The 25,136-nt window shown below is 43.0% G+C and overlaps 1 protein-coding gene across 1 annotated transcript in view; it reads right to left on the reverse strand.

The window, feature by feature from the left end:
* Positions 1-24,791, reverse strand: part of RAB27A (RAB27A, member RAS oncogene family) — an 82,951-nt gene extending 58,160 nt beyond the window's left edge. The window contains exons 1-2 of the mRNA XM_025884538.2: positions 24,655-24,791; positions 9,179-9,299 (exon numbers count right to left, since the gene is read on the reverse strand). The gene's annotated coding sequence lies outside the window, so the exon portion shown is untranslated. The remainder of the gene's footprint in view (positions 1-9,178; positions 9,300-24,654) is intronic.
* Between the last annotated feature and the right edge of the window lie 345 nt (positions 24,792-25,136).

A 25,136-nucleotide genomic window follows, 5' to 3' on the forward strand; every position in this document is an offset into this window, starting at 1 on the left:
TGATTTTCTGACCAAAATCTGGGGCACGTGGTCAGGGGATTTTTGTGATCCTTTCAGGAAAAGGAAATATAGTTTGGAAATATAGTTTAGTTGTCAGAGTGCTGAAATTTCTAAAGCATCTCACTAATTTATGGGGTAAATCCATAAGAATACGTGTAATGAGGCAGTCCCAGAAACATCCACGGATTTGATCACCACAACACATCTCCATGCACAGATAACATGCGTAATTATTTGGGTTCCCTGCACTTCTGACACCAGGACTCAGGGGTGAGGCCCTATTGATTGCCACAGTAGGAAAAAAGGAAGGGAAGTTGTTTCAAAGGAAACATCCTTACCTATTTATGTTCCTTTTCTCACAGCCTAATTAATAGAATAACCACAAACTAAGCCAAATGACCCTCTACCTACTCCACTCCCACCCTGGAAACCTGTCTTCATAAGCCATATCCTCCTCTGGATATTCCTTTAACCAGCCTTTTCTCACTAGGTATGAGTGCTTTATCTTGCTTAACTTGTAGGAGTATTATGCTGCTTCTAAGCACTCCTCTCTGTTCCCACGAACGTGTCTCAACTCTCCAGTAAACTTGCACATTTCCTGAAGACTGTCTTCTTGTGCATTGCTTGTCCACCACCCCTCATCACCAGACTGTCACTCAACTGCCTGTTGTGTTTACCATCTGGCTTTCTCTAACAGCCTCTTCCTTCCTCTGGTTCCCTCTGTTCATTGCTGATTTCATTGAGGAGTGACCCAAAAAAAGTCTCTTGGGGCTCCACTGATAGCTGCTCTTTTTGGTAAATTAAATTTGTGTTCAACTCGACAGTATTTGATAAGCAATTTATAAGTTGCCCAGTGCTGTGCTAGCAACTCTGAATGGCATGAAAGAAATATGTGACCCAGCTGCTCCCCTTGATAACCTGGTAACTGGGATGATAAAACAAAATGAACTAATTTTCAAAAAGGACAAATAAGATAATCAGGAAACAAAAATGCCTAGTATGCCATATAGACCACCCAGCATAGGACATCAAAAGTGCAAGGGCTTGAAGGCAGAAGACCTGCACTCTGTTACTTACTTCCTAGCTGTGTGGCCTATGGCAAGTCACATAACCTCTCCCAGTCTGTCTCCTCAATGGGGGAGTATTTATCTAGCAAGGCTATCAGAGGGACTAAGGAATACATTATGTGAATGCATTTTATACACTATAATCTGCCGGGTACCTGTAAGATGGTGGTTTTATAAGACAAATAGACTCTGGGAGGTCAGAAAGAAGGAACTATCTGACCAAGCCTTCAAGAAGGAGCCAGAGCCTGAGCTGAATACCTTCCAACCCAAGAAGGATTTAGCAAGGTGGTCAGGAATTGGAAAGAAAGAAAGAAAAAAAGCACGTTTGGTGCATGGGCATGTTTTGACATCAATTTAACAAAGATTGAGAAGACCTGTCAACTACTTCAAAGGCTACAAATATGACTAAGAAATAATTCTTCGCCTAAAAATTTAGTCAGAGAGATATAAGACAAGTAACTATAAATTCAAAGGAATGCTCATAAGGTAACATGGCAAGCTGAAGAAAGCTGGATGACTAAGCCATCAGTTGTGTGGGTTTCTAGTTCCAGCTCTACTATCTCTGTGCAGCCCTCCATGGGTCACTATCCCTCTCCAGGCCTTGTTTCCTCAAATATGAAATAGGGGGTTTCAACTCCACTGTCTCTTTCCTAGAAAACATTCTATTTTCTGATTCTGGGTTCAGAGTCCAGGGTTTAATCATGAGAAATTAAATGGGGTCACGGGGGCAGTTATCTCTTGGATCACCTCTCACATCTTAAAGATGAGAGCCTAGACAAGGGCACCAGCAGTGGGAACGATGTGAAAGGAATCCAAAAGATGTTAATTTTAAAAATAACAGAATACAGTGCCACAGTGGGTGGAAGAGAAAGCAGCAAAGACAAAGAACTCCAAAAAAAATGGAACTGGGTGGGGCATCTGGGTGGCTCAGTTGGTTAAGCATCCAACTTTTGGTTTCAGCTCAGGTCATGATCTCAGGGTTCTGAGATCCGGCCCCACATTGGGCTCTGCATCAGCTCAGAGTCTGCTTTCCCTTTCCTTCTGCTTCTCCCCACGCTCGCTCATTCACTCACTCACTCTCTCATAAATAAATAAAATCTAAAAAAATGAAACTGAGTGACCAGACAGCAAAGTGGTGTTGCAGACAGAAACAGGCCATTGAAGTGGGGGAAGGGAAAAAGTCGGAGTGGACATAAGGTTTTCATGGTGGGTATCAGGGTTTTGGAGGGGAAAGATGATGAGATTGGATTAGAACAGGTGGAGAGTTAAGGAGTCAGCAAAGACACAACACAGAGAAATGCCTGAAAACCGCCTCCATTCCCTATGGCCTCATATTTATCTCTGTCCTTGGGATAGAGGCAGGGGGGCCAATGGTGAAATGTCAAAAAAGAAGGCCATGACTGTATCCACCACAGAAGAGGAAAGACACAGGGCTGAGGACCACAGCAGGGATTCTCAGCCAAACTCTAAATTACATGGGACATAGTGGGCAGTCCCTGCTGTTCTGACAAAATTTTGTTGGCATTCCCCTTTTGTAAGGTACTTTATCTGGCAATGAGTAAAAGGGAAATGTCAGGAAGACAACTGGATGTCACTGTGCCTCCACAGCATTCTCTCCTTTGGGGAGCTGACATTAAGGCATCCACTCAGCTTCAAAACTCAGACCCTTGCCCACCATCATACGCCGCGCATCTAAGCGGGTTGTTGATGGAAACACATAATGACCAGGAGAAATATCATTTTCATTCAGCCTCTTTCTCTGCGTCTCTTTCATGGCTTGAAAGAATTACCACTTTTAGCACTGATAATAAGGAATGACTTGCCAAAACCCTTCTCTAATTACTTAATGCCTGTGGGTTTTCAGAGGAGAATTAGCAGAACTAAAGCAGGTGCCCCCATGTTTTTATTCTCATTTAAAACAAAACTGCTATAAATATGCATGTGCATGTCTCCTGATGTATGCTAGCAAGAGTTTCTCTAGAAAATTGCTTCCTAACCTTTTTCCTGCTATTTGTATGACAAGCTGGAGCAAATGCTCATGATCAAAGGCAACAGATTTGGAGGCTCCCACAATGCCGGACCCTACTCACCCACCCTGGGGGAAGAGGGGTTCAGTATCTCAGCCCATCTAAACCAATTCAGGGCATACGAAAGAGGAAGCTCTGCGCTAGGATAAGTAACAAAGAGTGAAATTCCTGGAGCATAGGTATGTATGTACCTGCTCAATAATACAAGATAATACCAAATAGTTGACCAATATAGTTGTTTTACACCCCCAGCTTCACACTTTTACCAAGATTTGGTGTTTGTTGTCAGACTTCTCAAAATGGTAACACACTGTGATCTAAATTAGCATTTCTCTGATTGCTAATGTAGTTGAGCATATTTAATTCGTTGGCCATTCAATTTCTTCTTATGGAAACACATTCATGCCCTTTCCCTATTTTTCTATTGTGTTATCTTTTCCTTATGGACATGGAGCAGTTCTTCATAAATTCCAGATATAGGCCTTTGTCAGTTACAGATGTTGAACTACAAACAGGAAGCAGGTATTTGCATCTTTTCACTTTTTTAATGGCTCTTAATCTTCCAGTAGCAAAAGAAATCCTTCTTTACCTAAAGCAATAAAGAGACTCTTCTATATTATTTTCCTAAACGTGTTGCCTTTCACATTTAAGTCTTTAATCCATTGGAAATTTTTTAAGGTGTATGTAAGGATCCAATTTCATTAGTTTTCCCTGAAGGATATCTAACTGTCCTAGTACCATTCATTGAAAAAAATTATCCTTTCCCCTAGTGATTCACTACATACGGGCAAATCTGTTTCAGGGCTTTCTCTTTTGTTCCTCGTCATTTTTACTATCCCTGGGCCAATGTCACAAGGCTTTAATTACTATGACTTCACTCTACAGGTCTTGCTCAACTTACAATGGGGTTATACCCTGATAAACGCATCATAAATTAAAATATCTTAAGTCAAAAATGCACTTGATACACCTAATCTACTGAACCTCAAAGCTTAGCCTAGGTCATCTTAAAAGTGTTCAGGATACTTACATTAGCCTAGAGTTGGACAAAATCATCTAACACAAAGCCTATTTTATAATAAAGTATTGACTTTCTCAGGTAATTGATTGAATACTGTTCTGAAAGTGAAAAAGAGTGATTGTCTGGGTACAGAACGGTTTTAAGTTTACGGGTTGTTTACCCTCGTGATCATGGGGCCGACAGGGAGCTGAGGCTCACTCTGGCTACCCAGCATCACAAGAGAGTATCCTACCATATTGCTAGAATGGAAAAAGATCAAAATTCAATTTTCAAAGTGCAGTTTCAACTGGATGCATATTGCTTTCGCACCTCCATCAAGCAGTGGCTGTAAGTTTTATAACAGCCTAAAAAAAAAAAAAAAGCACATTTTGTGATTTCTAAAAACCTTTAATCACTTTTAGTTTTTAAACACTTAATAACTATTGAAGACTTAAAAAATAGATTTTTGAGCTAGTCTAAACAGAGCATTTAAGTTGTTTTAGAGGAAAATAAACTTGGATTGACTGACAAATGCGAAGTGACAAAAATTCTACAGCCTAGGGGGATGTCGGGAAGGGTAGTATCACCTGGGAGGGATATGGAAGTACTTCTCAAGAAACCTACACCAAATGTCCCTAACTGAAATTAAATGCAAAATGACATACAAATACCACCCCCAAAGGTGTTAATAATCTCAAATAAAGTTTGATAAGTAGACTGGCCTATGCCAACAATCAAAAGACACACCAGCAAAGCTCGAAGTCACTGAGGAGGGATAGCGTGGTTCTGATGATCAAATTCAGGCACCAGCCTATAAGCACATCAGTTAAAACATCATGCATTTAACAAAGAAGCATCGAGAACATGCCTTGCACTCATTACTATGTGAAACACTGAGAACACAGCTCTGGAAGAGCAACAGTCTAATAGAAGCACTCTCTGTGGAAATTAACAGTAAACCAAGAGCTGCAACAAATATGCACACAATGCTGGGCAGGTGGGAGGGCTGGGGCAGAGAGCGTTAGAAGGAAGCAGCGGCACTCAATATGCCTGGCGGGGGAATCAGGAAAACCTCACAGAAGAGCATCTGAGTCAAGGACTAAAATTGGCATATCAAGGGACAAGTGATACATGGGAATGGACTAAAATCACCAGGCTAGGGTGCCCGGGTGGCTCAGTTGGTTAAGCGACTGCCTTCGGCTCAGTTCATGATCCTGGAGTCCCTAGATCAAGTCCCGCATCGGGCTCCCTGCTCGGCGTGGAGTCTGCTTCTCCCTCTGACCCTCCCCCCTATCGTGTGCTCTCTCTCTCATTCTCTCTCTCTCAAATAAAATCTTCAAAAAAAAAAAAAAATCACCCAGCTCACAAAGTGATGTGACAAATGGTTTCACAGGTCAAACGAGCATCATCCTTTAAAGATAACAAACTATCAACAAAATGACCTTTGATGCTAACCTGAAAGGTATAAATAACTGTTGATGGAATTAGGTAAAGGCTGCCTGCCATTCAAAGTACAAAACCCAGACAAAGCTTCCAGCCGTGAGAAGGGACCACGTGTTGGGTGACAGTCTGGGAGGGTGGGAGTGGAGTGGAGAGGTATAGGAGGGAGAAGGGTATGGTGAACTTAGGGGGCCTCAGCAGATGGATGGCTAAAACAGTGCATGGGCATAGGTGAGGATGTGTCCAGGCAGAGGCTATAAAGGTAGGAGAGACTCTGCAACTGAGGCCTGAAAGGACTCCTCTGTAACATAAATAAAAAGTCCATGGGGGCGCCGGGGTGGCTCAGTTGTTAAGCATCTGCCTTCGGCTCAGGTCATGATCCCAGGGTCCTGGGATCGAGCCCCACATCGGGCTCCCTGCTCGGCGGGAAGCCTGCTTCTCCCTCTGCCACTCCCCCTGCTTGTGTGCTCTCTCTTTCTCTCTCTTGCTGTGTCTTTCTCTGTCAAATAAATAAATAAAATCTTCAAAAAAAAAAAATAGTCCGTGTTATCCTCTGGGCAATGGAAAGCCACTGCAGACTTTTATGAAAGAGGGGAACACAAGGTGTGTGCCTTAAATCTTTCTGGCAGCTCCGTGGAGACTGGGAATACACAACAGAGGGTCAGAAGGGGATGGGAGAGGTGGTGATTTGACTTGGGTCGGTGACAGTGGGAAAGAAGAGGAAAGAAATAATTCCAGTTATATTTAGGAAGTAGAAAAATCAGTTTAACTTAATTGACTGGTATAGAAGTTGAAGATAACCAAAACCTTTGGTTTGGTAAAGGAATGAATGCTATTATCATTAATGAAGACAGGAGAAGGTGACTTGAGATGACGATTATTATAACCAACACTTACTGAGTGCTTCTCTAAGTCCTTTAAAATACCAACTCATTTAGAGGCACCTGGGTGGCACAGCCGGTTAAACGACTCAGGTCATGAACTCAGGGTCGTGAGATGGAGACCCACATCAGGCTCCGTGCTCAGCAATGGAGTCTGCCTGGGATTCTCTCTCCCTCTCCCTCCCTCCTGCATCTTTAAAAATAAATAAAGTAACAACTTATTTAATCCTCATAACAATCCTATAAGGGCTCTAATTTTCAGATGAGAAGATTGATACACAGAAAGGCTAAATAACTTTTCCAAGGTCACTCAACCAGTCAACTGTAGAGCCAACATTTGAACCCACACTACTACAATGTTACAGTGTACTAGACACGATCAATTAAATGTCCCTTAGACATGTTGGACATCCAGGGAGTTATGTTTAACTGGCATTTGGAAAACAGAGCTAAGGTTCAAAAGAAAAATCAGTGTTAACAATATGGATTTTAGAATTGTGAACATAATTGATTTCCTGAGGCCATGGGAGAGATAGGATGACCACTGAGAATGAAGAGAGACCCAAGGACACTGGGAGGAGATTTTTTAAACAATAATCCACAGTCACCAAAGCACAGAGGTGCCAGGGTAAAGCCATCTGGACTTTCTCCTTCTTGTGAAAACAGGCGATCCATTCAATATTTGCCGAGTGATGAATCTAGCATTCCTAGCTAAGGGTTTCCTGCTCAGACAACAGCAAGGAGAAGAGAAACCCAACAGAGTATGAAATGGAGAAAACAAACTGATGCTCTCAGTTCTTGGAAGCATGATCTGTATTTGTGTTTGAGCAGAGTGGCTCCAGCCTCCAGAGAATCATCAGTGATGCAAACTTGTCTCTTGAGCAGTACTCTGATATCACTCTTCACCTCCCGACCCTCCAACCCCCACAGAACGCGCCACTGCCCAGAGGGCAGGCGCCCAGCCATACTGCAGCAACACCAGGAGCACAGAAGCAAGCAGGAAGACGTCCTCTTGCAAAGACGGTACAAATGAATTATGGCTTCTGCGAAAATCAGCTTTTGTTTTTAATGGGCTTTACGTGACTCATCCGCTATGAGGTATGCTCTGCCTTGAGCTCTAGCTATAAATCGACCAAGTGCAGAGGGCAGAAGAAAGGAAGGATGGCAAAAGATGAACAGGGATGTCAGGAAGCTTTAATCCTAAAAGGAGATAACAGAAGCAGAGGGAAGTGGTGAGCATTTCCTCTTTGAGCACTTGGGTGCTGAGAGTCTCGGGAGGGCGGAAACTGGAAGAGCGGGCGGAGGCAGCCTGGGTTCCGGGACCTGCTCACAGGCGCAGGTCTGGGTTGCTATGGTGCCATCCTGCTGGCCGCAAGGCTTCCTCAGCATTGGCTGCCACAGTTCCTGTCTTGTGGGCAGCAGTGGCAAGTAAAAAGAAAAAATCATGTTTTTGTATTCTAATGGCTGCTGGGTCACTGAACACTGTCTGCAAAGGACAAGGAGACAGTCCTAAGAGACAGAGATGGCAACCAAGATGGGGATAAACTCCCTTGGAATGTATTAAATCCAACCTGGACATTCTATGGATACGATACCCTCATGAATAAACATTCCTCCCCACACCTTTTTTTTTTTTCAAAACTTTTTTTTTTTAATAATCCAAGAATCTAGACAGAGAAAGTCAACTTTTAATTAAGGCTTTCTTCCATTGTGATTTCTGATCATCAGGGCTCTGGATTCACTCCTAGGAGAAAAACCTGAACTCGCAGCAAAGAAAACAAAACGAGGAATTGGTCAGCACCCCGGAGTGGAAATCAGGACACTGCCTCGACTCTGACACTAATCCGCTGCATGACCTGCGTGTCTGCATCCAAACTCCTTCTTCATCTAAGGACACACATAGAGGGAACACTAGAAGATGAGACACCAGAAGACTCGGCTGTCTGCAAGCCAAGGATCGGGGCTTGGAACAGATTCTTCCTCACAGTCCTCAGAAGGAACAGACCCTGCAACACCTGTCGGCTGTTGAGCTCACCCAGTTAGTAACGCTTTATCACAGCAGTCCTGGCAAACCAGCACAGATCCGGATGGAGAGAGAAGTGTATAAAGAACATCAGACCCCAGGAGACCCAACCCCCAGATCTTCCACTCCTGCGTGCTATCACTAAGCATCTATAAAATATAGGGACCTTTCCTTACATAATCACAATACTACAGCCAAACCTAACAAAATTAACAATTCTCTGGGGGCAGATTTAATTCATAGAAGAAATACACCTTATAGTAAAACACATACTTAGATACAGCTTTTCTCCATTAAAGCTATTAATATTAAAAACAAAATCCCAATAAGTTTGAATTTTTGTGAAATCCTCAGAGGATAAGCAAAACTCTTAGAGCAATTTAATTCCTTAATCAGCTCTCTTATTCAACATATCTGAAACTAATGATGTACTATAAGTTGGCTAATTGAATTTAAATTAAAAAAATCTTATGTTACTTTGTTAAAGTTAAGAAAGGAAAAATGCAGTCAGCATTCATACCCACTCGACGGTAACTGAAAAAGCAATTTTCAAACTACACCCCAGAAATTCAGCAGGTGTCTTAGAGTCTTTGGTTTAAAAAAACAAAAACAAAAACAAAGTTAACATGTGCAGTGGTATTTTATGTTAAATTGCATATATTCTAAGTTCATGAAAATTGGCATGGCAGAATTTGAAACCTCTACAAAAAAAATACATATATATTAACACAAAACCATACCTTGAGGGAGAGAGTATAAGTCGTTGGTTGTTTTTCTAAAACTTTAGAAACGTTGCTCCCAACACTTGAACAATTAGACAACGTCCAATCACATGTCCACTTCAAAAAGGTTACTTTTTGCCTATATAATACAAAAAGAAATGTTAAAGTCAGAATCGCCTGCTTATAAACGTTTTTCAAAAGAATCTTTTGAAGAGCAGTCCACTCCATCAATTTTCAAAATCAGGCATCTCTGTAAAAACCCACAATCCCGCTAATTAGTCTCAGCTGTTCGTCATATGGCCTGAAGACCAGTCAAGTGATTTTGCTCCTTTCAAGCTTACTACAACCCAATTCCCCTGGCCTCTCAGACAGAAGGCGGCTGTATTAACCTCTTCTGGTGTTAGAAGACTGGTATTCTCTTTTCCCCCAATCAAAAGAATAGAATATTTGTTTTCTTGAGAAAGAATCTTTAAAAGTATTGCATTCTCCAGGCCCTTAAAGGTTATAGCAATAGTGTTTCTTCACAAATGCAATGCCTGATCCCAACAAACAGCACAGGCGATCAAATTAAAGTGGCAGAAGGGCTGGGGCTAGATGACTTACCAGGTCTCTCCTGGCCTTCAGACCCAGAAAGAAAACTGTCTACTGGGAGGTCCACCCAGATTTCTTGCTGGCATTTCAAATTCAACATGTCCTGCCCTTGACTTACCTCCTTTGTTCTTCTTTCCAGACCCTGCTTCAGAACCCCTCTTCCTATGTCTTGAGTAACACAATCCCGACACCCAACCAGCCAGAAATCTGATGGTCCACTATGACTCCTCCCCCTCTTCCCCTCCCACTTCCAATGGGCCACCAAGTTCTAGGGATCTTTTCTCCTCCAAGTTTTTTTTTTTTTATTTCTCATCTGGAGGGCTATGATCATCCACTTACTTAGTTTTCTGGCCTCCAACCTGGCCTTGCTACTGATCCATCCTCCTCACCACACCAGAATGATCTTTCCAAACTGCAAATGGGTGTTCATCACTCTCCTCTGTAAAACCTGACTCCCCACAAACTCCATAATGAACTCCCTACTTCTTAGACTTCTGCCTTCAGTATCACCTACCATTCCCTGCCCGCTGACTCCAGCCACAAGAACTATTTATAATTCTCTAAAACCAGTGGTTTTCAAAATGTGAAATCAGTATCATCAGCATCACCCGGGACATGGTTAGAAATGCACAGTCTTGGGCCCACCCCAGGTGTACTGAATCAGGAATTGTCAGAATGGCCACAGGGTCTGTGTGTTAACAAGCCCACCAAGTGATTCTAATACACAATAAACTGAGAGCCCCTGCCCTAAACCCACCAAGCGAGGTTCATCAAATCATGTAGCCCTTTGGCTCCTTCTGCCAGTAATGCTAAGTTAGATGCCCCTTCTCTGTGCTTACTCTTTCCTAGAGCTGGTCAACCCTGTATGGTGACATCCAATTTATGTTGGTTGGTGAATATCTTGAAGACAGGAATTGTATCTTTGGCTCGTTCATCCCACAATCACTTGCTGAGCATATTCCAGTCACTGGGACAGAGGCTGGGCTTTAATTAATCTATCTTTTGCCTCTCAGGGAAACCACCCTCTAACTTTGGCAGCTTGATGTGTGACTGAAAAGTCAGCCTACCCAATCTATAAAATCCTATCACCAACCTCAAGAACCGTGGGCAGCTAAAAAAAAAAGCCTGAACATAACCAGTCTGAAATCTCTCATGGCAAATGACATGGAATTTTGGGTTCACATCTGATGTCGACTCAAATGGACAGACATGGTTTATGAAGGGAGAGAGGATGCATTTTCATGAACTTACATACTCCTCTATCTCACAGCAACCTCTAGAATTTGGAGAATAATTTAGTAAGGGAATATACCAAGATATTTAAATCCCAGATTAAAGTTCATTAAAATTCGCTTATCCTAATTACAGTAGGAGTTGAGGAAAGTACTTCATATTAGCACTTCTCAATCTTCAGCATGCTTAGGACTCTTCTAGGGATTTTGATAAAATGCTAATTCTGATTCAATAAGTTTGGATGGAGCCCACGTGATGCCTAGGTACTACAGGTGGTCCTAGTCCTAGAACTACACTTTGAGTAACAGGTAGAAGTAAAACTTGCATTTTTCATAGAACTAGTGGTCCTCCCATTAGAGTAACACAAACTTTTTTTGACCCCTCCACATTGAAAGCTTTCTAAAATGTCTTTCCAACTTTAGGATAAAGATGGCACACCAAACACACATCTTAGTTCTGCTACCTCCCCAAATCTCACTAATGTAACAGTAAAAAGAGGTTTTTGTTGTTGTTGTTGTTGTTGTTGTTTTAGGTATGAACTCACAAGGACAAAGAGAAAGTGAGTGGGAACAACAGTAACGAAATGCAGAAGATAGAAAGTAAATGGACAAGAGGTAACTGATGAGCAGACCTAGGAAAGATGACTCTTTACCTGCCACTAGGGACAGCCAAAAATCAACTCATCACAGCATCTGCAGAAAGGCTCAGGCATTCAGAGCCCCCAAACACTCGTGGAGGGGAGGGGAGGGTAAAGTCAAGGCTAAATTAGTGGAAGTCTGCTTCGGTCTCAATCCTCTAAATACTGAGATACCTCCACCCCCACGCACACGCTGGAACTTCCAGAACTCAGGCATTCTTCACAGGCAGGTAGTTCAAATGTTCTCTGGAGAATCCACCCAGCCCCGGAGGGAAGACCCAAAGAAGGAAACAACAAGCCCAGGACGTACTGATCTAACTAAAACTCTGACAAAACTTGAGAGTGAGGGATGGAAATGGTATACACGTGTGGTATGGTGGGTGGGGAAATGAAAATTAAAATTCTCTTCTTCCATGGTAAAGTGACTAGGCATAGGCATTTAACTAATGTTTAAAACTGAAAATCGACCATAGAAATATCCAGTATGTCATTTAGAGAAGGGATGTAACTACCAGCAAGAGTCACCTAATTATAAGAATTGAAAGCAGTTGTCTCTGCGGAGCAGGAAATGAGCTGGGGGAGGGGACTAATTGCTTTTTGTAACAGGGCTGTAGCACTATGTCCATGTAGAACCTTGATAAAATTTTAAAAATTAATTCCTACAAAATACAGTAGTACACCCTCCACCCCGTCCATGGTTTTTCTTCCTGATGCTTCACGTACAGGGGGTCAGTAGTGGTCCAGAAGCTCATGATCCCTGACGATTCATCAGAAGACTAATAGTTGCCTAAGGCTACATCACAAAGCTTACAACATCACGTCACTTCAACTCATCACATAGTTATTTTATCATCTCACATCATCACAAGAAGGATGAGAATAGCACAATAAGATATTTTGAGAGAGAGAGACACCATATTCACATAACTTTCATTCAGTATGTTGTTATAATTGTTCTATTATTATTGTTAATCTCTCACTGTACCTAATTTATAAATTAAACTTTATCATAGGTATGTATGTATAGGAAAAAACATAGTATATATAGGATTTAGTACTATCCACGGTTTCAGGCATCCACTGGGGACTTTGGAACACATTCCTTGTGGATAAGGGGGGTGGCTACTGTAAAATGTAATGTCCATGCTTTAATTTTTTTTTCTTGGATGATTCAGGACATCACAATAAACATCACTAACTTGTGCTACCTCCTCAGCATCTAGGACCTACAGTGAAGCAGGATGTTGAGGATCTGGGCTCCGGAGACTTTGAACCTCAGCTTTACCACTCACTGGCTGTGTGATCTTCAGCAAGTTACTTAACCTCTCTGTGCCCCAGTCCCCTCATCTGTGGAACAGGGATAATAGGATTATTTTGTAAGAATTGAATTATGAGATTCCTAGAAGTGCTTAAAGTAGTGTTCAGCACATAGTGTTCAATAAGGGCTATTTTTCTTAAGGGATGATTACCACTGTAATAAACACCTCCTGACTACTGTAATGACTCCATCTTTTATTCGTTCATACTTCATTCTCCTTGCTCCCACCTTCAGCCAGATGTCCCTCACCATGGTAATCAGTGCCTTTCTACAATAACCACTTCCCCTTCCAATGTTCAGTTTCTCATTGACAAGGCACCTGGAAACCAAATAATCAAGCTTGTTAGAACTGCATGTAAAATGGAGGAAAGGGGGTGCCGAGGAATGTTCTGAAAGTCTCCGTGAGGCAGATCAGCAACTTTCCATCTATGAACCATCTGTCTGACTACTCAGAACCCTTTGGGCTTACTTCTTACCTATCAACTGTGGGTCAGCGGGCTGGGTGACACTCAGGGTAACCAACCACCCCAGGTTACTTGGGACTGTCTTAGTTTTTAGCACTGACAGTCTTTTTTGTTTTTTAAGATTTTATCTGTTTATTTGAGAGAGAGAGAGACATAGAACACAAATGATGGGGGAAGGGGCAGAGGAAGAGGCAGACCCCCTGCTGAGCAGGGAACCCGATGTTGGGCTTGATCCAGGGACCCTGGGACCATGACCTGAGCAGAAGGCAGACGCTTAAAGACTGAGCCACCCAGGCGCCCCTAGAACTGACAGTCTTTCATCCCTGGAAACCTCACTCCCAGCCCTGCGAAAACTAATCCTCCTAAGCTTGTTTCATCATCTGTAAAATAAAGGATAATATCTACTTTGAAAGTCTGTTGAGGATTAAATGAGAGAATGTATATTTCCTGACCCATAGTAAGCACTCAAGTGGTAGCCCCAGCTACTGTACTAGTTACACACTGTTACGGTCAACTCTAATAGCAGTGGCCAAAGAAATTATTCTTAGATACTTACCCTGTAACTTGGTTATTTTCTTCCTGGCAAAAATAATTTGCCTTATGCACAGTGGATCTCAGGAGACTGAAATGTGTGCTTTTGTGAATTTCCTTCTGCCCCTGCCTTACACAATTTTATTTCAGGGACTAAGACATATTAAAGATATTTAATATTTCCACATTGCTGACTTCTCCACTGGGCAAAGGCCTGGGAGGTTCTCACCATCTTTTGACACATGCATCTTTTTTATGCTATGGGAGACCTGGGGTATTTGTCAGTAGCTGCTTCCAAACCTATGGACCAATCAGTATGCCACCTCACAAAGAAGGACATCAGGCAGCATACTGGACATTCTTTTTCAATTTGCATCTTACTTTTTTCCTTCATAATGGAACCAAATCAGTCTCCTAATGGATTGACAACTCATTCATTAAAATATGTCAATTCTATCCCTAAAAAATAAGTATGTTATCACCAAACAGATGAAATCCCATTTCTGACCTCAAAAGCCAAAGCAACTCAGAATTCGATAGATATTAATTACAGCCTGGAGGAAATTGCTCACAACTGTGCAACCCACCAACACAAGGCTGAAGTTGCTATAAGAAAAGTTGCACAATTTGGGATAGATAACAGAAAGAATCAAGTTACTCAAAGCCAAAACATGGCCTAGGAACCCTTTAAGAGGCAGCAGAGAGCAGAAATATGAGACTACTTTATACACGCTCCCAAGCTCCCTCCTCCCCATGCTCATATTTGTTCTGCCAACATCCCCACCCAGTGCCTGTGAACACACGAAACACTGGAGAACCACAGAACCTCATCAAAACCTTGAGAAGCACCTGGTCTAACCCCTGGGAGTGGAGCTAGGAGAGGATTTCTCCAAATATGGTCAGATGCCCCCTGGCAGCAGAAGCACCTGGAGTACCTGATGAAAATCCAAAGTCCTGGGTTCCAACCAGGCTTCTGAATTAGGATCTCTGAGAGAGATCTGCATGTATAACAAGCTTCTCAGGGCATTCCAGGTTATCCACAAAAAGGTTTGAGAGCAACTGTTCTAGGGAGACAACAGATAGCAAAACGTACAATTATAGTTGGTCAAAGGACCCATAGAGAAGACCATGTTTAACCTCTACCAGCCTCCTATTCCAAATCTGTAAAATAAGGATACTAATACCGACCTAGTAGGATGGTGGTGAGAATTAAATGAGATAAGTAATAGCCTCAAACATGGTTCCTCACACACAGCACGTGCTCAATAAGCAGTAATCCCTCCCCCTCCTTCTTTGTGTATGGCATTCTAATGAAGATTGATAACAATAGGCCCTGTTTTGAATAAATGTCACCAAAGAAAGTAGATGGCTAGCTTAACTTGAGGCCTTGATGTTAATAAGTCATGAACTAAAAGGCCGAGGCCAGCAGCTTTAACCAATGGTTGAATTGCAAAATGCAGCCATGGACAGTGGTTCTCAAACTTGAGTGTGCATCAGAATCTTCTGGATGGCTTTAAAATACAGACTGTGGGCCATACCTCCAGAGTTTCAGATTCAGTACTGCTGGGCTGAGAATCTGCATTTCTAACAAGTTCCAGATGGTGCTGGTGTTGGCCCCAGAACCACACTTTGATCGTCACTCTGCAGCCCCAGAATCTAAAATCTAATTGATCTGACACTTTGTGATAAAAAAAGGAAAACTAGGCTGTATGCATTTCCTGTTTGACAGCAGACTGGTTAGTTTTGTGTAAATAAAGAAAAAAGTAATAAACCAGCAATTTCCGAGGTGGTGCTGCCTCTGCCCTTGAGAATCTTTGTGGTCATGTTCTGTGAACAGTGCAGAGAGAAAGCTGGGAGGTTTGAGTGCCATCTCCCTGCTCACCCTATGTGTAACCCTGAGTGAGGCACTTGAGCTCTCTGAGCCTCAGTTTACTTATCTGGAAACAGGGGTGGGCTGTCACTGGTTCTCAAACCTGCTTGTGCACCATCCATCATTTTGGCAGCATTTCAAAGGAAACATGGATTCCCCAGGCCTGGCTGCAAACGAACAAATTAGAATCTCCACAGGAGAGACTGGAAAATGTGTGGCTTTGTGTGGGTATGTTTTAATAAATCTCCCCGTGTGATTTTCACAGACAGCCAGTTGTGAGGAGCCATTACCAGGGTGATCTTTCAGGCCTCTTCCAGCACACGGTAGCTCTCTGATCTTTTTGATGTCTAAGCCCCTGTGCCCTGAGTCTGTGCTTACCAAGCAGCTGCCTTCTTTTATATGTGCTCCCCATGGAGTTTTACTACAGGAAGCAAGTACATTAGTCCTCAAAGAAAAAAATCTAGTCTGCTTAACAGTTCCACTTCTCACATATCAATAAACTAGCATTCTGGTTTTAGTTTCAAAAATAAAGTCCAACGTGTAAGAGAAAACAGGAATTATATAGCACTAAATCTGTAAAGCAATCTTCTATATCACCAACTGCTCACTTACTTACTCTGTCATTCATTCATTATTTTTTAAAGATTTTATTTATTTATTTATCTATTTTTTTGAGAGAGAGAGCATGGGTGGAGTGAGGGGCAGAGGGAGAAGCAGACCCCCCGCTGAGCAGGGAGCCCAATGCGGGGCTTGATCCCAGGACCCCGGACCATGACCTGAGCCGAAGGCAGACACTTAACCGACTGAGCCACCCAGGCATCCCTGTCATTCATTCATTATTATCTTACCATCTGTCATGTGCCAGGTATGATTCTACGGGTTAAACACATAGCACTTCACAAAACAGACAAAGCTCCTGCCCTCATAGAGAGAACATTTTAGCAGGAAGAGAGAGACAATAAATAAGTGAACATAAGGATAAAATACTTTCAAACGGTAGTAAGTACTGTGAAGACAACAACACGATAATAATAGAATAGCGAGTGACCAGAGGCCACTCTCAACAGAGTCATCAGGGTGAAAGTCATCACCTACTTCTTCGAAGGGGTGATATTTGAAATGAAATCTGAATGATGCCGAGCGGCCAGCCATGTGAGGATCTAGAGAAAAACACACTGAGGAAGAGGTAAGAGCAAGTGCAAATGCTCTGAGGAAGGAATGAGCTTGGCACCTCCAAGGAACACAAAGGAAGGAGATGAGTCTGGAGATGAAGGCGCAGGGACAAGCTGAGGCCATGGAGGCCAGCAGAGCCCAGATCGTGGAGACACCTACAGACCACGGTCAGGACATTTGAATCTTACACCAACTGCAGTGAGAAACAGCAGAGGAACTTAAAGCAGAAGAAGGATGTGACCTGATTTACTTTTAAAGATCACTGGCTTTGTGTGAGGCATGGGCTGTGGCAGGGGCAGGGGGAGGGGGCAAGAACGGGACCAGAAACAGCAGCAATATAGGGAAGAAATGATGGTGGCTGGCACATAGCCATGGCAAGCACTCAGTTATTTCTGGATGGCTTTAACTTAGGTTAAAATCATAATATACTTGTTTCACTTCCTGTGATACTTCAGAACGGTCAAGGAAGAGACACTGGTTGTTAAAGTTCCATCTGAAAGTCATTTCCTTTAAACAACGAAACACACAATTTTGTCTTGCCCGTGTTTATACCTGGTTACGATCAAGAAATACTACAATAGGGACATGGAAAGAACACAGTGGAGAACCAGCAGACAGACCTGTCTTCTAGAACCTTCTCTGTCATCCATTAACCGTGTGGCCTTGAGCACAGCTCTGAACCTCTGAGGTGGAGGGGAGGCTGAGCTACCTGGTTTCTAGGGCCTACCAGCACTTAAATTACATGATGCTCTAAGCATAGTAAATGAGGTTTCCTTACCTTGGTGGCAAAATGGGCTGACGACTTAGTGGATGCAAGGAGTTTTTATTGTTGACTTTTAAATCTTTCAGAGAGGATCTAGTTAAGCAGAAAACCAGGTGTTCATCAAGACATTGTCCACCTTAATATTTCTTTGGGAAACTCTGATGTCCAAGGCACCCCTGGCACAAGGGTATGGTTGCTGGCTGGAAATTTGGGGCATGGACACTCCTGGTGAGCGGAGAGCTCATCACACGTAAGTGCTGAGAGCACAGGGCTCTGAGGAATTTAGAGACCAAGCCTTCAGTCACAATGCTCTCTGTGGGTTTCTGGCAGGCTTCCACTGAATGCTGAATCACACGGCCGACTTCCTACGGACAGGCTGTCACCACAGGTCCATTCCTCTCAGAGGGTCCACCTGGCACCCTCACAAGACCTACTCTCTGGGATCCTCGAGGGCACGGGTTCTCAGTCCCGACTGCCCATCAATATCCACACCTGGACCCTGTTCTACGTGTAATGACTTAGAGTCAGGGTAAGAGAGAAGTGAGAAGGACAACAGTGGTGGAGTCAGGCTTAGTGAACTTTGCATGATGAAGAGAATGTGTAACTCAGAAAAACGCAGGCCAGGGAGATTCAGTGACTTGTCTAATGCAGGGTTTTTTCAGCCTCGGCACCATTAACATTTTGGGCAGGGTAATCCTTTGTCATGAGGGGCCATCCGGCACCTCTAACCACGAAATGCCAGTAGTAACTCCTCAGTTCTGACAACCAAAACTGTCTCCAGACATTGCTAAATGTCCCCAGGGGCGGAGGGGGTCAAAATCAGCCCTAACTGAGAACCGCTGGTGCGATATTACATAGTTAATTAACAGCAATATTAGAGACTAAAAGCCAGCCTACTAAGTCACAGCTACGTGGGCTCCCCCACATTCAAGCAGGAGCTCCAGAACACAGGGGTGAGTCACTCCCTGAGGAAGCATCACAACCCACTCCATGGCTTTCTGTGCCGAAGCAAAGTGGGGCAATGGACACTTGACCTTGCCCCTGACGATGGAAGCCCAGTTAGGAACAGCCAGGAGCTTGTTTGGCCACATTTGGTCTCCAGTATCTAACTAGAATAATACCTGATCTTTTCAAGGGCTGCTAGACCTTTTTACCCATTCTTTGGGTCACTCCCTTGCAATGGTAAGATTCATTATGAAAATCAATCACGCTCTGTAAGAAACAAAGAAATCCTGACCACCGCCATAGATTATATTTTACAATTCTTGGGTATCTCAAACGAACATTTAAGTCATGACCTATTTCTATGTCTTATCCCCCCCCATCTTAGGGCTAGTATAACAAGAATAAAAATACCTTATCATAGGTTTAGTTGTTGACTGAGACCCTGTCTTTGTTTTTAATGATACGAATATACAGGAGATAAGTAAGCAGTCATACCCAGATAAGACTTGACCAGCCACCCATGTGGTGGCATCAGGGTAGGATAGATGAACTGTAGTTAATAAGAATGAACAGATTTTTCAGTCTCTTGGCAACTGATTTTATTATTATGCTTTGACCTGGCTTTATATGAATTAATCAACGAACCTATGAAAAAACAAGATTAGTGGCTCTGAAATACAGTAGTCTAGTGACACAGGAAGCATGTTCATTTTCAGGGCTGCTTTCTTAAATAAGCATGAATAATTTTAAGATAATAATAAAATAACTCAGCATTTTATAAGAACACATCTCTTCAGGGCAAGTCACCTATATCTATGCAATTTATTTATCCTTCCCATATATCTTCCATATTTGTTGTACCACAGTGCAAGGTGATGAGGAGTTTCATAGGAGTAGGCCACAAAGCAAGCAGGCTGTCAATAAGACAATACTTGGTTGTTGGGGAATTACTCTCAGTAAGTGCACTATAATCAAAGCATCTTATAATAAATACCTAAAAGGAACAGAAATATTAACAAGACCTCAAAAGGAATAAAAACACATTGAATAGCAGGCTTTCTGGCATCGTCACAGGGAATACAACCAAATGGTGGCTTTTGACAGTCATGAGGCTCTCTGAGAAAAGTCAAGGGTGTGTCATGAGAGTGGCTTTGCCTGCCGCTGGATCTGGGGACTGGAAGGAGAGTGTGATAAGGGAGTGATCATAGGATGGTGACAACAGAAGCGATTTAGGGTGGGAATTGCTGAATCACTATCTTGTACACCTGAAACTATATACGTTAACTATACTGGAATTTTTTTTTAAAAAGTGATTAGGGGTCAACATAATCTTATAGGAGGACATTATGCACAGACCAACCACTGTGCCTGGAGTTCCAGTCCTGACTCTGCCACTAACTCTATGATCTGACAAAGTGACTTAAAGTCTCTGGATGTGAATTTCCTAACTATACCCAATGTGGGGCTCAAACCTACAACCCCAAGATCACCAATCGTATGCTCCACAGACTGAGCCAGCCAGGCGCCCCCTCTCTGTCCTTAAGATAGACACATGTGCAGTCACCAAAATAAGCCATAGCTCAGTCATTCTTTGGACATTATCATGGTCAATTCACTTCCCATTCATAAATGGGTTTACCAGACCAGAGTTGCCAGATTAAATACAAGATACCTAGTTACACTTGCATTTCATATAAACAACAAATAGTTTCCTAGTATAAGTATTTATGGAACATACTTCTAGTAAGAAGTTATTCATTGTTTATCCAAAGTGCAAATTTCTTTTTTTTTTCACTTGCTAAATCTAGCACCTATCTCCAACCTCACATTACAAGTTCGATTTTAAGAATCAGAAGTCTGATTCCACACATGTGGGTAGTTCTACAGTGGCTGGGGCACTAAAAGGAAGGCCTTCTCAAGAGTAACATATGCAGAGGCAATAAACAAACAAACAAATGGAAAAATAACTGTCAACCTTCCTCTTGAGTAAGCAAGGCATCAAATTTTAGTTAACAGTAAATAAAATGTGAGTGTTAGTAGACCTCACTCATACAAAACAAAGAATGTGGTGTGCCCTCCCTGCTGCCTGAGCAGACAGAAGGCCAAATGAGCTGGATGCTCCCTGCTCCCCATCTCACCCTCCGGACATAACATTAATTACAAACCCTTTATCTCTTCCTCCAACTCAGGGGAGGCTCATGTCTGCTCCCAAGGTAATCAGCTTAAGGGAAACCAGATCATAAACTTAAACTTCCTGACCAAGAAATGGGGGAATAAATGTGGTTCTAGCAAAAACTGCACAAGACATAAAAAGCAAAAGCTGTGAAAGGGAAAAATTACTCTCTTCGGAAGGCACCCCTGTTTTGATAATGGCAACACAATCTTGCTTCTTTGGGCTCACACTATTTTTTCTTAATTTTAGTTTTATTGAGGTATAATTGACATATAAAATTGCAAGGTATTGAAAGTATACTTCGTGATAATTTGAAGGACATTTGCATTATGAAAGGATTCCTCCCATCTAGTTAGTTAGGGGCTCAGACTTTAAATATGCAAGCTCTGTTTTGTTTTTCAGGAGGTTTCAAATGTATAATTCATTGGGGAAAATATATATTTGTATATATCCCCTAGATATGTAAAAATAATCCGTTTCCATATTTTGCAGTGAAGATTCAGATAGGGCACATTCCAAGATAAGTTTAAATAATAATGGAAGGTAGGTTCAATTTTTAAATAACTTATAAGATCAATAACCATACTTTCTAGGCTGATTAATTCAATTCTTGCTGAGAAAGGGCAGCAGGAAATCCTACTCGACTGTAGCCAATACTGCTCTATCAGAAGCAGCAGAATAAGGTGGACTAAAACAAGATATTTACAGCTGTTGGTTAGGAAAAATGAAAGGTATGGACTAGAAGTTTCCAATGATAAAAATAAATCCAGGTTTATTCATTAACTTATTGGTACATTCCATAACTTATTGGTACATTATATCGAACATTCCTTTTATCCAAGATACCTTGCACCATAAGACTCAGAAAGTGAGCTAAAGTCATGCTCTGTCTCCAGGATATTACAATCTAGCCATAAGACACAGAAGACAACATATACATAAACAGTTGACAGTCTAAAGTAGCTATGTAATTAAATGCCAAAATGTGTGTCGGGAGTGAAACTTCAGTTAGAAGCCAGAGAAAGATTAATTCACTGTAGTGCAAAATATTCATCAAGAAAGGAATTTCCATTTTCTTGAATTTGAATTCAGCACAAGAAGGGGTGTCACCGGAGGCAGGAGCCACATGCCTGCATGCAGTCTGCCCAGGCCACAGTGGAAAGGGCCCCCCACTGCCATTGTGGGAAGAACGCAAAGCCTTTCCCTTTCCAAGGAGACTAAAACCATTGTCTTGGGGGCATAAGAGGATAGAACAGGACAGACATAGGAAATGTAACTACAGACACTGCTTCTCTTAGAAGTGTGAAGGAACAGAGAAAAAGCAACAGTAGAATGATCCTCATTTCTCAGTCCCTCCCTTTGCATTCTTTCAACACATATTTTTTAGAGCTTACTACTTGCCAGAAACCATTCTAGGCACTATGCACACTATAGTGAATAAGACAAATTCCCGACCTTCATGAAGGCTATTCTACCAGTGGGAGACAATAGTGTGTGTGTGTGTGTGTGTGTGTGTGTGTGTGTGTGTGAGAGAGAGAGAGAGAGAGTGTGTGTGTGAGAGACAGTGTGTGTATGTAACAGTTACTGCTATAGATACTCTAAAGAAAAGAAAAATAAGACAAGGTTAGGGGGCAAAAAATGATGGGTGGGGTGAGGGATGCTATTTTAGATGGGATGGTTCAAGAAAGCCTCTCTAAAGTGACTTTTGACTTGGATGAAATGAGTGAGAAAGCCATGCAGAGGAAAGAGCAAATGCAAAGGTCTTAGGGTGTGGGTGAAATGGAGTAGGCAAGGGGAGAACAATGTAAGACGAAGCCATACACCACATAAGGGGCTTATAAGCCACAGTGAGGACTTTGCTTTTCTTCTGAGATAAAAAGCTACCGGAGGTTGTGAACAGAGAGGTGAGTGGCATAATGACCTCTGGCTGCTGTGTGGACAACAGACTGTAGAGTGGTGAGGGTAGAAGCAGGATGGCCCTGTAGGGGGCATTTGCAGTAATTTCTGCTGTGATAGAAATGACAGGATCTTGGCAGAAGCAGTGGAAATGGTGAGAGATGGTTTTTATCCTATATTTATTATATTTTCTCATAGTAGAACCAATGAGATTTGCTAAAGAATTAGATGTGGGAATAAGAAAAAGAAAAGAATCAGGGGTCACTCCAGAGTGTTTAGTCTGAGAATCTAAAGAGTAAAATTGCTATTAACTGAGATGTAAAAGACTAAGTGAAAAGCAGATTTGGAAGGGAGAAATCAAGAGTCTGGTTCCTAGAGATTAATGCCTACTTCAAAACCCTTACATCTGCTCTAAAGCCAAAGCAAAAGAAATTGAGAAACTGATCTTAAATTTCATATGAAAATTCAAGAGACCCAAAATAGCCAGAACAATTTCAAAAAAAGAAGAGCAAAATGGGAGGACTCACACTTCCCATGCTCAAATCCTACTACATAACTACAATAATAAAGACTATGATACTAGCATAAGGATAGACAAATAGATTAATGGAGTAGAATTAAGGGTCTAGAAATAAATCCTCACAAGTTCAGGGAGAAAGAGAGAGAAAGAAAGAAAGAAGAAAGGAGGAAAAGAAGGAAGAAAGGCAGGAAGGCAGAAAGGCTGAGACAGCTAAATGAGTTGGCTTCAGGCATGAAAATAAAATAAATACATGATTTAAATAAAAAGAAAGAAGAAAGTAGGAATGAAAACCAACGTAAAATACAGGGGGGAAAATGATCTTCAGTCAGGTTCTTTCAGTATTTTATTAACCTTTCTTATCTCTAACCATCTGTAGAACCTGTTTTCCAGATTGTTTTGCCCCTAAATCAAGTTTTTAAGAAGGCAAAAAAAAAAGGGGGGGGATAGGAACAACGACCAGCAATAAATTAAATTAGCAATAATTACAGAAAACTCATAGGGCGTAACACTACTCCCCCCTCCCAACATCTGAGTGAAGAGCCAACCATAAAGCCAGAATCCATGGAGTAAGGAAAAACAGCTGTTAGCCCACAGAGTTAAAGAAGAGGACCCTGTGGCAGAACATTCTGGAGCCATGTGGCCTAGGTGGACAGCAGGAGCCAAAAGGCTGGGAAGATGGAGTCAAGGGCTCACAAGATTTCCTTCATTTCAGGCCTGACTTTGCTTAACTGGTGATCTACTGGGACAAAGACAAGGATTTGGCAATAGTTACCAAACCTGTCTCCACATCAGCCCTACCACCAGTAAAGATCCAGGGGCCTCGTTGCCAGGTTGGGCTTCCTGTCTAACTGACAGGATAAGGAAGAACCCTCTCCCTCCCAGCCAGTTTGCTGTCCAGACCCCTATCAACAAGGGTGTAAAGACGTTAAATAAACTGAAAACAGCAGGAGGGAGAAAAGAATTATGCGGCAGTGCAGGAGGTCTGGAACCTTCCTCCTCTCCTGCCAGTGAAGTTTCTTTCTCCACCCCACCCCCCACCCCCGACGGGAACCCAAGCACCTGGATGCCCCCCCGGAGGTGACCTCAGCCCGGTCCCAACCCTTGGACCCCAACAAACCAGCACCACGCCCATGCCTGCCCCCCGACCCCCCGCGCCTGTCCCCGTAGGGTCTGTGCTGAGGGCCTGGGAGAGGCAAAGCAACTTTTCCGGCGGGCTCAGACGCGCAGAAGCTGGGCGAGGAATCGCAGGCGACATCGCCTAACCCCAGGGTCAGTCCTGCCACTCGCCCGCTAGGGTGCTCGACTGTCCGGTTGAAGCGGAACCCCGGGCGCTGGGGGTCGGGCGGCGCCGCCCACACCTCCCGCAGCTGCCGGGCTCACCTGGCTGGACCTCGCTGGGCCCGCGCCGCTCTGCCTGCGTGCGCGCCGCGTCCACCCGTTGCCGGCCCTTTTTGGGTCCTTGGCGGGTATTTTCCGTCTGGCCCCACATCACTTCCCGTAAAGGAGAGCGAGGTGGGGGCGGGACCTCCTCTCTACCCTCCACCTCCCGCTTCCTCCTGTCACCTCAGGGAGCACCCCCGCCCGACTCCGCGAGGGCGCTTTGTGGGCGCCTCCTCGCGCGCCGCTCCCAGTCTCGCCGCACCTGCCGCGGGGTCCTCTTGTGAGCCACGAAAAGGCTCCCGCACGCTTCATTTGGCCTGTATCAGGTGTCCGCTGGCCTTTCCTGGAAAGTGTGAAACCTTAGTGAGTTGTTTTCGTCTTGAGACACAGACGTGACATTTACAAACTTCTCCAGGATCCAAGAGCTGCGAGGTGTGGTTTGGTGACTCTCGCCAAATCTTCTCCCCCAAAAGCCAGGTTCT

Source organism: Callorhinus ursinus, unplaced genomic scaffold, assembly GCF_003265705.2.
Source record: "Callorhinus ursinus isolate GAN/ISIS: 27379988/994484 unplaced genomic scaffold, GSC_fseal_2.0 scaffold25, whole genome shotgun sequence".
NCBI lineage: Eukaryota > Metazoa > Chordata > Mammalia > Carnivora > Otariidae > Callorhinus > Callorhinus ursinus.